This window comes from Meleagris gallopavo, chromosome 4, assembly GCF_905368555.1.
Source record: "Meleagris gallopavo chromosome 4, MGAL_WU_HG_1.1, whole genome shotgun sequence".
NCBI lineage: Eukaryota > Metazoa > Chordata > Aves > Galliformes > Phasianidae > Meleagris > Meleagris gallopavo.
In genome coordinates, this window is record NC_139407.1 from 41,382,191 (window position 1) to 41,399,930 (window position 17,740).

The 17,740-nt window shown below is 33.2% G+C and overlaps 1 long non-coding RNA gene across 12 annotated transcripts in view; it reads left to right on the forward strand.

Moving 5' to 3' along the window:
- Positions 1 to 17,085, forward strand: part of LOC146544486 (uncharacterized) — an 87,695-nt gene extending 70,610 nt beyond the window's left edge. For 7 of the 12 annotated variants that reach the window (XR_014883106.1, XR_014883107.1, XR_014883116.1 and 4 more), the window contains 2 exons: positions 114 to 12,998; positions 16,167 to 17,085. This is a non-coding gene — a long non-coding RNA (uncharacterized LOC146544486). The remainder of the gene's footprint in view (positions 1 to 113; positions 12,999 to 16,166) is intronic. The other 5 variants (XR_014883115.1, XR_014883108.1, XR_014883117.1 and 2 more) reach the window with 4 other exon arrangements.
- The last annotated feature ends 655 nt before the right edge of the window (positions 17,086 to 17,740 follow it).

Genomic DNA, 17,740 nt, shown 5'->3' on the forward strand with positions numbered 1-17,740 from the left:
AAAAGATTGGGTGATTATACTTTATTCCAAGACAGAAAGACTTTGTTGGATGATCTGCATTCTTTTCAATTCATTTTCTTGAATGCACCTGTAATTTTTTATTTGTCTTCTAGTCGTCATCATAAGATGAAGGCAATTATTACCTGACCCTATTTCATCATATCATGCTAAACTTATGCTGCCAGGCCTGCTTTGAAATTCTGCAAGCTCTCTGAGAAAATGCTGCCAAGCTCTCCATACATCTTTTTTCCTTCTGTACTAATTTACTCAATAGTAAAGGACTATACGGAGAGCTTTGCCAGTTTAACACAGTGGAATGATAAAATGATAACTGTTGGATTAAGAGAACCTTTGAAAAATTTGAGATGCGTCTTTGACATTTTGGTCAGGAAGAAATGGAAAGGAAGCACTCTGATTATAGAAACAAGCACTGCAAGCGCACCCCAAGACTGAGGAAGAAGAAATCCCCAACAGCAGCAGGAACCTCCGTCCAGTGGAGAAGCTGGTATGCTGACTGCTGACGCTCCACCACCTCTGATTGAAGGCTGGTACAGTCAATTCTGGGCAGAGTGGACCTCAAAGTATAAACAAAATTCGAAAGAAAAGGCATAGATACTAGTAATCTTACTTGAATGAAAGGCTTCATGGTAATAATTTGCTCAAAAACAGTTTGAATTATTGTGACCAGATGAATAATAACCGTTGCATTTTAGATATAAATTCCAATCAATTAATTGCCTACATAGAGGTAATTGCATCTACATAAGATAGAGGCAAATGTACTAATTCTTATTTCTTTATATAGTATGAATTTACTTTTTCTCATGATTATAACATAACAGAGGGAAGAGACAGCAATACAAAGCCACAAAGCATACTGCATGCTTCACTTTCTGGTGTTAATGAATAATAAGAAAGAATTTCATTTTCATGTGAAAGGTGCGCTTCAAGAACTTGGCAGTTCTTCTCTTGAAGAGGTGATATTTTCAATTTAGCATGAAGTTACATTTTAATAAGATTGCACAATGATAATAACTATTTGTTTATGAAAATATGTTATCAATAATGTAGCGTTAAAACTTCCATTACATTTCTTTGTCAATGATGTGAGCAAAAATATATAATCATATCATGCTTCTGCAGCATTGAAATTAGAATTTAGGAAATTTGACACTAACTTCAGTGCTCAGAAGACCAAACTTCTAGTCATAATTAATTCACATTTACCAAGAAGCTGTCTTTGAAGGTTTTTTTTTTTTCCATTCCCCTCGCCCTCCACGCTTCTCCCTCTCCCCCCAACAAGGGATAGTATCAATAATTAAACTGTAGAATTATCTCTTTATAATATATATAAAATCTTTACGGTGATTTTGAAGTCTGGATTTAATCCAACAGTTCCAAAACCTGTAAGAATCTGTGAGACTTAAATTCTCTGAAAATTACTATAAAGACAGGTGAATAAATATAGGCTAATGACCACAGTTTTCAGAAGATGAAAAGTGATCCAGGCAAAATAAAATGCAGTCATTTAACATCTATGGGCCAAGGCATTATTTTGCAGTTATGCAAGAGCAAGTGACAAAAGTCTTAACGGACTATCACTGAAAGACTTTTGATTCATCAATAAATGCATAAGAAATTCTGCATATTATTTGTTGCACAACACAACTATAAGAAAAGATGCTATCTTTTTCCATTAAAAAAGGATTAAGTAGTAGCAACATGTGGAGCACTGAGCTATAGAATAATCATGTGTGGAAAAAAAAAAACAGAAGAACATAACTATTGACACAATCTAAAAAGCTGCAAGGAAGAAGAAAGGACAGCTGAAAATTACTAGACGTGCAATATTGGCATGCCATGTTGCAGCACCCTCAGGCATCTGAAAGGGCAGAAATATGTCCAACAATTTTCCTCACAGTATCAAGGAACTCAGAACTACTTACTTTAGCTACAGGATAAATTATTGCAGGAAGATGCTACACTATTTCTGATTAGTTCAAGCAGCTCCACACAGTTCTGCAGCATGTAGTGCAGTCATGGAAGCAGAGGCTCTGGTTTGAAACTGATAACCAAACTATGCTGGCAGTGTCCTGCATGCACTTGTTATACTTGACTATCAGTGGGCCAAGATTTAAAATGAATTTCAGTGACTGCTAATTCACAGAGGAGTTTGTTTATTCCATTTAGAAATTGGAAAGCTAGTCTAGAAATTTCAGTGCATTCCACTAAAGCAAACCAAAACAAAATGCAGTTTAGGTTCAGTGAAAATCAACCAGAAATATGAAAGTCTGGCTTCCTGGTTGACTTCAAAAGTACTTAAATACTGATTCATCACAATGATAATGTTTCTAGATAAGCTGTGCACTCAGTTGCCCATTGTTTGGGAAAAATAAAAACACCTGTATTAAAGACAGAATTCCTATTTGCATAGGAATCCCTTAAAATTCAAGCCAGAAGAGTTGCAGAAAATAAACACAAGATTAAATGAATAACAGTAGCAAAATGAAACCATGCTTTTGGAGGCAAACATCAATGTGAAACTAAAGCAGTTCTAAGAACAAACTGAAGGATTCAACTGAGGATGACTTTCACACCCCCAAAAAGTTTATGTTGCCCTTATGTCAGAAAATTGAAGCATTCAATAAATAAGAAGCAAAAGTATTACTAGTACTGTGATAGCACTTAACAATAGTTTAGAAATAAAACTCAGTGGTCCCAATTCAAGTGAAAGAGAAAGAAATCCTTGGTTTCAGATAAAACATAATATTTTAAGTTAACTCAGTTCTTTAAAGTAGCAATTTTTACTGCTGTAAAAATCTGGGAATTCCTATGCAACATTTACAAGCTTGTTTTATCTTCTATGCATGTGCAACATTCTATATCCCATGCACTGTAAGGGATCTGCTAGTTCATCCTTATGAAAACATCATGTCAATCAGGCGCTAATCCTGTAAAGTAACTTCACATCCCACACAGTCTATCACTAAATTCAGTCTGGCAATTTGAGTAATCGAATTGGCAAAGCCTAAGATTCAAAACTGAAAATAATAAAAAACTAATGCTGAGTTGCTTATCAGTCTAGATATTTTAGAGCAAATACATTGAATGTAACAGCTAGAAACATTTTAATCACATCTCATATACTCTATTTTGCAACATTAGGAAGCTTAAATAGTACATTGAACCAAAAGTCAAAGTTTTCTAAAGAACAGTCTAACACTGTAGAAGATATCACTAAAGACTTAGTATAATAATCGAATAATAACTTAAACGAAAACAAAAGTTACACAGGATTTGAAATAACTACAATAATAAATGCCTCAAATTTTAGTTTACTGAAAAACAATGTTAGCTAGCTGCCAGTGTAGTATGAATTTAACACGGTGAAACTTTTTTCTCTTCCAGTTTCTCAGAACTTCTCTGCTCTAGTGCTAAGAAATCATCATCAAAATTCCCAGATGTAGTCACAATCCTATTTCTTTTTGTGTTAAGAATGCATCATTATCTAGATAACCCATCCATAATGTTTTTAAAGATCATGATCCAATATTGCCTTAATTTTGCTTAAGCAAATAAAGCAGATTCTAGATGCTTCTGCCTATAGCTGTTAGTAGCCTTTTTCTATAGATACTTGGATTCAGTGATGTTTAGTATTAATGGCAATTCTTTTCCACTGGAATTCAACAGAGTCTTTTATTTGCAGGTCATTTAGCTCCTCTGACAATACCAATTCCTGTCAAACTGACATTCCAGTCTGTATTTATAATCTGCTTCGAGCTCTTAGAGTTTCCTAATCTTCAGCATGGTTGAGGTTACTGGTATCTGGAGATGCCCCTTCCCATTCCTTATTTCTGCTTATGAATATATTTTCTTTCTGTGTTGTGTGTAGTAAAAGGATATGATTTAGTTCATGGTGACATTCAACTCAAAGGACTTTTACTTATAAAGAGATTTAAAGTATTTTACAAGCTATACATATAAACCAGCAACTTCTTGACATGTCTGTCCTCAAGCAATGGTCCAACCTGGTGAATGTGTTCTGTCATCCTATCAGATGGCCATCGATCTAGACAGCTGAGGGACATGAATTCACATTCAAATGATGTGAATTCATTCATCTGGGTGTTAAGTGCGTGATACATAGCCAAAAATTCAAAACATTTCTCTTTCTTGAGACTTCATCCATTTAGTTAAGGAACTGAGAAGATTTAATTTATTTGTATCAAATATAAAGCATTCAAATATATACCTACATTGGTCTACAAGATCATGTTCATAAACTGAAATATATTAGTAAAGTAGCTTCATTAATACTTGTTTTGTGACTCGAGTGCATTAATTTAATCTCTTAGAATTCATTCATTTATGCCACCAAGAAAATTGACAAAATAGAGAATAACATGAAGTGATGCTGTTGGTCTCAGTCCAACACTATTCAAAAACAACTGTTTATGTCCTATACAGTCAGCAAAAAATTTACTGTAATATTTCTCTTAAGAAAGACAAATTTCTTTTTGTAATAAGTAAGAAGACAAGAGTATACATCTGCTTACATCACTGAATGTGGTGCTTTCAGGATGTTGAAACATGACAAATTCATTTTGCTTCAATCCACAAGGACCAGTGTGTCATCCCTTCTAGCAATCTGCATAACATAGGAGTGAAGTTTCACGTCAGTATTTCTATATCAATGGAAATAGTGGTGCTATAAAGTTATAGAGCCTTATGAAAGGTGATAAAAGCCTTTCTACTTTCCACATTTTTGCATGAAAAGATTTGTTATGCTGACAGAAAATGATGCATAAAATACACAGTAATTTCCATTACAACTTGAGGTATAACCTCAAAAGGTAAAATTCAAGTTTATCGGAAATTGGAATGTTGCACTATACGAACACTTAAATACTATTTAAATACATTTAACCCCTCAAATACAATGTTTCAAAAAACCCTAAAAACAAACAAAAAAAACCAACAGAATTTTAACAGTGTTTTCATAATAAAAAGTAACAGTTAAAGATGATAATTAAAAAGATGATGAGCTCTCCTACACAGCAACACAATAGGATCTCCTCCCTCAAGTCTTGTTAAGCTGCTGTCAAATCACTACATTATATTTTATTAATAAATAATTTTATGATTCTCTCTCATGAGTGAAGTGGATAGTATAGTTGTTTCCATCCATGACAGTACTTAGGAGCAGAATGCTGTTTTCTTAATTATGAATAGTGTAAAAAAAAAAAAAAAGGATTTTTTTTTCTATATACATTTCAGAAACACAAAAGTAGTTTAAAAGTATAGTAAAAATGACTGAAGTTAGCAATGGTAAAGAATTTTCAAATCCTACTTAAATACCAAAATTATTTTCAGTAAGAAATATATTTACTAGAATGATCACACTTAATTTTAACTGTAACAGTAGTGCCATATTGTATATAAAAACAGGTTTTGTGATCTCTTTCATTCAATTTTAGTAACTTTGAGTTTTGATTGTGCAGACTGGTCTCACTGGACAGATTCTGGAGAAGAATAGTAGAATCACATGATTTCACCTTTGAAATTTCATTGACTACAGATGGCTGAATCCATGACTGTATATGAACTAACAGTACAAACACTTAAATAATTTTACTGCTCATAAAGAAAAAGTATTTTTAATACTTACATTGTACATTTAAAATGCATTAAACAAAATAGCAATTTTTCTGTTTTAAATATACCAGTGTTTTCATGGATCATTGTTAATTATCAGGAAGAAGTGATGATGTATCCAAGACAATTTAGTTTAAGGTCCTTTATGCAGAGAGTGATCGTGAAATACTGCTTTAGATCACATTATGTCATTTATACAGAAATAATCACCTGTCTGCAAAATCCTGAAATGAACCCCGAACAAAAACTTTTGAATATATTTTTGTTATCTTAATACTACATCTTATTCAGCAAAGGCTGCTGCTGCTCTACATTGCTGGACCCAGTGGAGATACTTTCCCAGTAAGTAAACAACAAACAGAGCCCAGGTAAGCATCAAATTAATATATGTTTTCTTTATATATGTATACAAGAAGATCACAGTCAGACACAAAACATTTACATGAAAACAGATAGAACCAACAGCTTCATCCTATACAAATGTGCATTTACACAAGCACACAAGTACATGGTGGATCCTTCCAGAAACTGGATTCAGGTGCCCAGTATGCTCAGCAGCAGGCCCCTGGACTTTTGAGTATTTTTCATTATTATTCATTCTTTGAAATCTTCCGCAATACTGCAATATTCTAGTGCTCCTTTAGCACGCTGTATTACATGAAACTGCGTGGAAATTAACTCCTCTACCAGTCCCTTAGAATTAAAAACACTAGTGAACCAGACTTCTTCACTTGAAAATATTTTAGTGGTGGAATCTCTTTAGATCATATTTGTATATTTGATTTTTGTTTTGTTTGCCAAATTGAAAAAAACTAAACTCTCACGCTCAGTAGCACAAAAGGAAGTGCGTGTGTCTCTCTGCCATTGGTTAAAAAATTAGAGCAAGGGAGACGTCTCTATTTTTTTGTAAGGATAAAGAAAAAAAAAAAAGGTCAGCATAAACAAAAGAAAGTAGATGTTACATTACAATTAGAACTAATAGCAGAAATATGATGGCTCATTTATTTTTTAATTTTGTTTTTATTTATGTTAATTCTACTTGCATTTGTTGTATGCCAAGTTAAATATCAAATGAATTTTACGTCATTGGTAAGCCTATTCATTCTTCCACTTCAAAAAATAATTGAGTTAGTTCCTGTTTTACATCATGACCAACAAGATTTCTAGCAATTCATACCGGATAAGAAATTATCACTGCATTCATGTATTCAATATTTGGTCTTTAAAAGAAAGGACCTAGTGAATGCGATTCTCAGCTCATATGAATTCTCATTATGCATTTTGACATTTAGCTTGCCAGAAGACAAACTGTACTAAACTACAAATAGGGTCTTAGTCAGATGTAAAATTCACACTGAAAGATAACTGTTCAGAAGTCTTAAATCTCTAAGCCAAAAGTCACTTCGACTTTGCCATGAAATTGCAGACCAACTCTCAATTATAACTGATCACACTGTGCTGTTTTAGGAAAGCTATTCTCAACAACCAAGCATCAGTGAAAGAAAATATTACATTTCTCTATAATGTCGCTTATACCAACAAATAATGCATTCAGAAATAAATATTGATGGCAGTGAATCCACACAATTTGCTGGCCATATATGTCAAGACTATGGTCTCAGTTATTACACTATTTTTACATGATTTTGTGGCCTTTGAAGGTTGCAAATAGTGGTGCTATATTGTCTTTGAAGGTTGTGGGTTTTTTTCTTTAAAGATCTAGGCAAGTCCTCACAATAAGAATTCAATTCACAACTATTCCACAAACATATCTCTACTTTCCACTGTTGAATTAAGTACTTAACAATATCTAATTGGATGATGCATTACTGACACCTTTTTCCAATAGAAGTACTGTCTACATATTACTAAGCCACAGCATTTCTGAACATCTAATTCCAACTTTTAAGACTCCTATTTTAGTGAATTAGCTACTGTTTCATGTTTCAGACTTTCTTCCTGCCACTAATGTCTGGTTTGCCATTCCATTGCAGTGTTTTCCAAACTCCAAATTGTTTTGCACTGTAGTTCAAATAACAACAGTCTCATAAAATATAAAGGTCTATTTGCCTTCAAATGATTATCCCAAACCTAAGAATAACCGTAGGTCTTTCAGGTCAGAAAATAAAGTTTCTAAAATATTTATAATGTAACATGTTCATTCTAACCTAGATAGAAGAAAATGCATTGATTACAGAGAACTGCGTGCTTTGTTATGATCATGCCAAGGATAAACTGAAAATGAACTTCAGAGTACAAATAGAGAGTAGTAAGAGAATTTCAGATATCCCTTTAAAAAAAAAAAAAGAAACAAGGAAATTAAGGCATTAAAGTCAGATTTAAGATGAGATCCTAAACTTTTCCAAAAATTCGCAAAACCCTAAACTTTATGTAAATCATTTTGTAAACTGGCACATCTACTTCAAAAACAAACAAAATAGAAGCAAACTAGGAACTTACATCTAAAATCAACCATAGCAGTCTAGAAAATATACAGTTGTGATCTGCCTTCTAGGACCGTACCCTAACTTAAAATTTTCTTTGAGTTTCCAGAAATAACAGTAAAAATTTCCATAATCAGAACATGAAGCACACTGTTTTCTTGTGTAATATTAGCTTTCCATCTGTCCATTTCTCAAAACATCTTAGAACTTGGACTATTCTAAACATTCATTTACATCTACTTCAAAAGTATTTTCGTGACTTTTGAAGTTAAAGACACTGTACTAATCCCAAAGCAAGAATAGAACTGATACCTTGAGCATGACAAGTATCTGCAAAGTACATAATAGCTTTTCCATGATCAGAGTTGACTATAAAATTAGAACAGTATTGTCAGTGTTATGAAGTTACTTACGCTGCATTACCAAATGCAATTATTTTAAAGATATATGTCAAGAAAGTCCAATAATTCATTTTAAAGCTGGAATCATTTATTCCATTACAACGTTTTCTTGAAGTTATTTTATTCTGCTACAAGTGAAAATTGAAACAGCTTTTTTTTTTTTTACCATAGCTGATCATGAAAATGCACAATGGGACATCATTATGAAGACATATTTTAATTGCTCTACAAAGTGAATAGAACTGAAATGTGCTTTAAAGACTTTCCATAGAAACTGACTGCTTTATTTTTTTTTCAAAGTACATATCATATTTTGTTGTGATGAGGTTCTTAATGAATTTTCTCCTTGGCAATCATATCCATGACCACTCCTGGACACTGCCACAGTAACTCTAAATGGTTGGAACTAATTCTGTCTTTCTATACAAATGCTCTTTATGATTATTTATTTATTTAACTAGATAACCCCAAAGCAACAATACTAAAAACTTCCAACTAGTGCAAAAATTCTCAGAGAACTTCATTTGTTATGGCTTGATTTTTCTGGGAGGGATAGGTTTGAGTTAGTTCTATATTGAAATAGCATTTGCTAATTGCAGAATCCTCTCCTGCTGCATAACTTATTTATCTGCCTATACTGATTACATTTTTGGGAAGGACACTCAGCCACGTGCCCTGAAAAATCAGACTGATCTCATGATAACTGTATGACACAATTATATTGCATGACATTCCTTACAAATATATTTATATTTTAGTCAGTTATCAGGCAATCAGGCTATACAGGGTGACATCTCATGCACGCATGTAAAAATCCTGAAGGGGTGAAACAAATTTGCAAGCTATCAGACTTGCATTACCTCAGAGTTTTACATTAAAGGGATTAATTTTGCAGCAATATGATGAGGAACACTCATAATTTTCTCTGTTGGCCTTACTAAAAATGTATTACAAATGTCTTCAATGAGTACTATGTCAATTTTTCTGTTGCTTGTGAAGATGCTGTTACACTGTGCAACAGGCAGCATATCCAGAGTACTCAGGCAACACAACTTAGGTCTGTGCAGTTGTTAACTCTGAATCATAAGATGAATCAATTACTTTTGTTTCAGTGCTGTAAGGTGCAAACTGTAGATTAAAAAACTACCTGAAGTAAATAGTCCATTTGTATTACAAATCAACACATGCTTGATAGAAAATGCTGAGAATTTTGGATTGTTATGCATCAGATTTACTGTAGTATGATATAACTGGAAATAACATAATGAAAGTGAGTTCATTTGTTCGGTCTTTTCCATTAAGTCAATACTTCCTTAAGCACTGAATTTTAATGTCAGACCAGAACATGATGACTAGTAGAGATTAGAAATTACGTAGGTGGAAGATAGCTATTTTACAGTGTCTCAAACATACAAGAATAAGCACAGGTGTTGTTCTGGAACATCACATCTACAATCACATTGAATAAAGCAGCCTTTGAATTAACAAATAGTATTAATTTTCTGCACATTAAAAATGATCAGCTAATTAAAACTTGAGTGGTGCCTCTTAGTTGTGCTCTAATAAATGCAGTATCAGGGACTTCAGGCAAGATTTGGACAATGCGCCTTTGTAATTACGTAGGCCTGGAATTTCTTATCAAACACTTAGCTAGCAAGTAACAGCAAAAGTACAGACTTTACTGGTAGCTAAACTGGTTAAATGTGAATTTCAAAGCTTATCAAGAACTAGAATTCCTTTGCTGTGAGCGTACTACCTATTTTCTAAATCATTTAACAGTATGGCTTATCATATTGGAATTAATTCAGTAGGTTTACCTTCGGACTGCACAGAAATTTAAATTTCAACTGTATACAATTATTCTTCACATTTAATTTCACGTTCATGAAGGTATTCTGCATCTGATTTTAACGTTTCTGAATATAGAAGTCTTTAATAATCAATCATACAGTGGCCAGATATTTGCCTTCTGCAACTGTTCTAAAGAAAACATAACTGCTCCTTCCTGCTTTCACTTCTCCCTTGTGTCCTTATCTTTTTTTTCTGTGATTATATAATGATATTTTTAGGAAGTGATACACTAGAAAAAAAATCCCATTTAATATAATGAAAGGTTTAGCAGAATAAAAACCTGTTTCTCTGAAGATGTTAAATATTGCAATGAGGTAGTTTTTATAATTCAACTAAAATCACACTTCATCTCTTGTACTATTAAATTCACTTTTATTCCACAAGTCATCTCACTGTGATTTGAGCTTCCCAAGCTATACTAATAGTTGTTTCATTGGTCTGAAATTCAGTTCTATATAATTCTTTCATTTTAGGCATAATCACCCTCTTTCCAACATCAGATCTAGCTTACTTTTGGTGCACTGAATTCCCTCTTCCCTTTGATTCTCTCTTCTGAGCTAAATTGCAATTTCCAAAGTGGGCTTCCTCTTTTTTTTTTTTTTTAAAGTTTCATACTAATAATAAATTCCTTGCATACTCATAATTCGACTATTCCTTGGTGTGATTTTCTATTTATATCTCATCTGTTGCTGAGTGCATGTTGGGACTTTATAACACTTCTTTCTCAACTTGTGGCAGCTGGGTAATCAACAATACTTTAAGTCTTTCCTGCAGCAATCCTTCCTTGTTGTAATGACTCCTCTTCAGTCAATATAGACGCAAACAATATTGTTATTTGCAAAATCAACTTCTCAGATTGCATTGACTAACAATGATTTGATTGAAGTTTAGTCAACAAGTTCCTATAAGAAAGAAAAAGCTTCTTCAAAAATGAAGGTATTGGGAAATTTTTAAAGGACTGTGCAAGTAGCCAAGGTTAAACATGCAGTTCTCCTCTCATTTTTCTTTCATATTATTCAGAATTCTTGTGACATAGAATGGTCTTGATCTTCTTTGAAGAAAAGGTGTTGCACAGGACTTTTCTTGCTGGATGGCCTACAGGGGAACTCCAAATGGGCAAATATTAGCAGTTCAAAAATAGTCAAATTTGTTTGTTCTTGGGTGAAACCAAAAGTATAAACATAAAGAACATAAGCAAATACAATGTATTTTCTGCAAACTGCTTATAAAGTTTTGCAGCAAAAGTACTATGACAGCAACTTCAAAGTGTGAAATGTGTATGTGTAAAGAAGTCCAAATCACCATTGGAGCTCCACAAGTAACTTAGGGAAATCTCATACACTTACAGACAACAATCACTGCTGAGAAAAACATCCTGTGGCTTTTTAGTACACAGAAGTGTAAACTACATAAGAGTTTGTAGGCTAAAGTTTTTTCTATGACTTTTGAAGTGATGCTAAAAGTTGATTTTGAAGGAAAATTATGAATTGTTGGGATAAGTGAGAACTTTTCAGTTCATGGAACTTTGGATTCAGTATTTGATATATGTAGCTCAGTGACTCTGAAATCACTTCAAACAAGTCAGCTACTGTATCCCAACTAATACAGTCATTTAGCCTTCTGGACAAAATAAAGAAACAAATTAGCTCAATATTTTTCTTGTTTATTTGTTAATGCAGTTGATTAGGGAGTTCTAGTTGAAAGTTTTGGGATGGGGGAAAAAATGCTGTCAGGGCATTTTTTTTCCTCCCCCATTTAAAATGTATAATTTCCCTTTAATTTTCAATTACCTTTGCGGATACTTTCTTTTTGGATGAGAATGTTTACTGCGCTAGCAGTTTTTTTTTTTTTTTTTTTTTTAAAACACATTATCTGTATATAATACTGAAGGTGAACTATTCAACATATAGAGTACAAAACACTATGGATTTCATTCTTTTCTCTTGGAGCCTCTCCTGCAGCAACCCTTGCTTATTCCAGTGATGGAAGCAACCACATCAGCAACTACAGTCTACACTTCATTATTTAAGATATTATAAGCTTCTGAAAGCTCTACACTAAAGCAGAATTTACCTCTCAAGCATTAGCGATTACCTGTCCACAGTCTGGCCTCTAACTTCCCATAAGCCAGGCCCACTGTTCATATAAATCAGAGTAGTTCAACTGACGTGCCAGTATTTGTCATCTGTGATCTCTTGCTTTCTCCAAAACCATCTATTTAGGGCTACTGTAAAGCAAATTCTATTGTGTCATTAGGATGCGAATATGCACAGCATGTGACTTAGTATTGAGTTTAAGCAAATATTTTGGCATTTGTGTACTTTGCAGAAGAAATGGTTGTATTGAATGCCTTGCCAATTGCCCTTAATACCTGAGAAGTAGTGTGTTTTATTTATAATTGGTATTAAAAAAATTGATGTTAACTTTAATATTATGATGCCAACCATGTTTGTTTTGCTACCAGAAACAGAATCTAGCTTTGTCATTCCCATTTGGACATTTATCATCATTTTATTTTTAATCCTTCATATATGCTGTATTACTTTTGTTCATTTAATCACCAAAGGTTGGATAATTGCCAATATTCTTGTCCCCTCAACTGATGACATCAGCCATTAAGTAGAACAGACAACCGCAATGTCAGAAGGTGAGTACCTTAGTGTAATTTTGGCTGAGAAAAGACTATCTTTTTACCTTTAAAACACAGTAAACAAATTAAGAAAAATAATTTTAGTCAGATAAATGTCCAAAGAGTCATAAGTTGCACTGTGATGGATATATATATATATATATTTTTTTTTTTAAAAGAAGTGTGAACTGAATTATTACAAGATAATGTTTTAAAAGCCAACTAATTGGAAATAATTTAATATGCATGCACACATGCATATTATATTTATAACAAAAGAGACAAAGGATGACCCAGAGAAATACAGCCTGGTGAGTCTCTGTGCTTACTCCATGAGCCTAGAAATATCATGGAACTGATTCTCCTGGAAAAGATGTTAAAGCACATTTGAGATAAGGAAGTGATCTAAGTCAGCCGGTTTTATCAAAGGCAAATTGTGTCTGACCAATCTATAACAGAGCAGTGGCATCAGTGGAAAAATGAAAGGCTATTCATCAATCTGGATTTGTTCAAGGCCTTTGACACGGTTCCACACCATACGCTTAGCTCTAAATAGGATAAAGAAGGATTTGAAGTCTGGGCTATTCAATGGATAAAGAATAGGTGAGATATAGTTTAGATGTTACAAGGAAATTCTTTACTCAGAAGGTGGTGAGGCACTGGAATAGGTGGTCTAGAGAAGCAGTGACATTAAAGCTCAGGTTGGATGAGGTCCTGAGCAGCCGTATCTAATATACTGTGTCCATAGTAGGGGGTTTGGGACTAGATGATCTTTAAGGTGCCTTACAGCCTAAACCATTCTACAATTTAATGACCCTTCTTTTTTTTTTTTTTTTTACCACTTAAAAAAAAAGAAAAACCAAAAAACAAAAACCATAGAACAGAAAACATCTGCTTAAATCCATCTCAAATTTATCATTAATATATACCAAAACAGAAAAGAAACACCAAAAAGCAAGCATTACTTAAGGACATGAAGAGAGGTGGTTAAGATGACTACCAAACATCTTTACTCTTAATTTTATCGGGAAAATCCTGTTGTCATTTGGACAGATTGCAACTGCAATATTCTCTTATGAAGATAATTCAAATGAACATCCTGATCTTAAGCTGATATAAACAGAAAAACAAGGCAAATGCAGGAATGATTATCTACAATCCAATGATGTTTACCACCCAAACACAACAACTAAGCCACTTACCTGAGAATGTCTGTCAAGTTATTGAGTAAAAGATACACATTTCAAAGAGACAATGAAGATAATATAAGTTGGAGAACTATTTTCTGCTCCTTTATTTTAGACTAAGAATAAAAATAACAAAGTACTGGGCAACAGATCCCCAACATACTTTTAGAATAGACATTATTTCATTGCTTATATTGGATTTAGAAATGCTGTCTGCAAAAATTTATCATGAAAAATTGTTCATATTCATTTACAATAGGATCAGGACTGTCTCACAAACTTGGAACACTTCCAATTTTGATGTCACAGTTAGAAGTCTATCTGCCAGTATTTAATATATCTCCAGTTGAAGCACTGACTGCCATTTGTAGGCCATACTAGGTTTTAGTTTGCCAAGTTCTTTCTGCCATTGAAGCTGTGGCCAGTAGATGCCCTACCTACACAAGAATGAAATGACGGTGTCAACAGAATAGTACAAAAGTTGTTACTTTAACAAAACCAAGGTGGGCATTGAAGTTCAATTAGTTCCTTATGCAAAAATAAGGCCTTATGATGGGAATGAAATCTGAATTTCTCAATCAGAATATCTATAGAATTTAATACACTTCTACTTTGAATATTATAGAGAAAAGACTCTGAAGCCATGTACATCTTGTGTTTCACTAGGGAATTTGATGCTATATCATGTTGGTAACTGTGATTAATGCTCTTCAAAGGGAATGTGTTACAGCTCTGCAGACTATGAACTTGAATAAGACCATCAATGAGCTTGAACTCTTTCTTTACAAGCATTGGCGTTTCCAAACTGCAGCTATTCTAGCACTCACATTTGGAGTTACAGCTCTGCAATACATGCTATCAGAAGGCAAAGATTACAGTCAGCACAATGGTTTTTAAAAGATACCACTTCTCTTGAAGAGAAAGCCTTTCTTTGGAGAAATTCTAACTTCAGGAAAAAATGTAAAATCTCTCATTCAATACTTCGTACTGATTTTGTAAAATATTTTTCAAAGTTTCTAATAACTTGTATAGAAGTGAAAACATTCACATTAAAAAAATCCTCTGAAATTGTTGAAGCCTTGCTTCTTAAGTCAAAATGCATTACTGATTGGGGATTTGGAAAAAGCTAATGCATTTGCATTCAACTGAAAAAGCTTTTTAACTAAACATACAATGATGTTTTTCACTTTTAAAAATAATAGTTGGGTAAATCATTGATGCAATAAAACTAGTATTTTGAACAAAACTCTTCTGTTATTAAAACAAAAAAATTGTTCTCTACAAGAAGTTTCCTTTCAAAACTCTTCATTAAATCTAAGTAAACTATAAAATTATAAATAATACAGAGGTCTTGCCATCATGAGAGCAATTGCATTTATACATAACATTTGTGAGCCACTGGGCCTAAATTCAAAATTTGATGAAATATTTAGCATCCTTTAGAAATAGTAAAATCTCTTAAAATATTAAGCTGTTTAATATTTATTTTGAAAGGGTACAGGAGTTGCATGAAAATAGATGAGTACAGAAGTACTGCTACTAGTTTTCTAAATGTTTTTATGCCAAAGTCTATTAACATGTTCAATAAGTAAATATTAATTTTAATCATATCCAAAAAGCCTGAGCTACCTTACTGTTTGGAAAAAGAATCAGCTTCTATATACACAATTTTAATCCATCGCCCAATTGACATATTACCGTATGTGTGACAGTGGAAGTTCTGTTTTGGAGTGTTATCGGTCTTTATCAGACTCAATGGTTTTAAAACAAAAGACTGCAGAAATTTTTGGCAATACTCTGTAGAATTTGTATGACTAATACTAATTAGAAGAGAGCATGTCTGAACTCTAGTATGTTCAGAGGTGTGAGATTCTGTTCAAAGAACCAACCCAGCAACAGAATGATATAATAGAAACAGAAAAACTAACTTTCCTCTGACTGAATCTCAAATAATCTGAAGTAAAGTTACTTCAAAATGTTTCTTTTGCTTTGTTTGCAGAGGTGCAGGGGAACAGAGAAAGTGTCAGACTGGAGCTATGTTCGCATTAGGTCTCTACAAAGTGTTTTCAAGAGAAAAGGATCAACAACACACAAAAAAAAAAAAAGTCACAGAAATCCAATCAAACCATCCGAAGAAAGGAGAAGCTAGGGCAGTCATTAACAGGATGGACAAAGAACCTATGAAGTCCTACTTTCCAAGTTTTGTACTCAGATATGATGCAAAATTAAATACATCATAAAATATTTCTTGTAGTGTTGTAAGACGAACTTCACTCTCAGAGACTCCTTACAATAATTCTAAGGCTCACAAAGAAACATTTGTATCATATTGTACTCTCATGCTGAAGGTTTCATAGAAATTATCCTCAGAAGTTAACTTTCCCCAACTTAAAGAAGCATTATTCAGTCTACAACATCTAACTGTGTTCATTCTCACTACTAAGAACTTCAAGCTACAAATCAACCTCAGTTTTCAAGATACTGCAATTGGCACCAAAAAGATACTTCTACATAAAACTTACTAATAAGTACTCATCCATCCAATCATGCCAAAGAAAAATACCACCACAAGCTTCTTTAGGACACTTGGCATTCAGCAACTTCCTTTCTTCCATGTTTCCCTTATTACAAAAAGGCTTTTCTTTGGAATTTCTTTTGTATTGATTGATGTTTGTCATCAGCTCATAAACTAGGAATGAGTTTTAATAAAAGCATCCTGCTGCTTGGATATCCTGAAACAATCTGTTTCATTAGTAGTTACCAACAATCATAGAATATTTTCAACCTCAAATGATTGCACAGATCAAGTCTGTTTGTTTTAGTTTGTAATGTAATTATTAAAAGGATTTCTGTAGCTGTTAAATATACAGTATTGACTTGTTTAGTCTGAACATTAAAGGAAAGAAATTAGATTTTAATTGCTGTTTAGCCTGATTTTTTCCTGCTTTATGGACCCCTAAAAGAATTCTAACTGTAGTAATTTAGTATCATAATTGAGAATAGACAGATAAGAAATTATTTCATTCTCCAATCAAATATCTTAATTCGCTTCAGCTGATGGGCTGAATTTCCAAAAGTAACCTTTCTGAACTGTATGTAAAGTTAACAAAGATTAGACAAGTTTTAAGACTCCACTAAAATAAAAAAATGGATCTGAGCAACTTGATATCTGATATTGAGTTCTAGAGTTCTCCACAAAATACAGCTTTTAGTGTCTAAAATAAATTTCAGTGTCAACAATACTTATACAAAACAACAGCAACAAAACCTGGTTTCTTTTTGTCCACAAACAAATCTGAACATCAGTTGTTTGGCTGAGAAATTTGCAGCATTCACTTAAAAAGACCTGGTGAGATTGTGGACAAAGTTTGAAACTGGGAACACAAACATGTTCACAAATGACGAAAGCAGATTACCAAGAATCTTTTTTTAGTCAGTGAAGAAGTATCAGAGCTTTAGCTCATCTAAGTATACAGGATGGGATCAGTATTCAAAAGAACTTGTTTTCTACTTACTACAGACACGAGATGGAGATCAATAATCCATGTTCCATTAAAAAAAAAGTGGTATGGT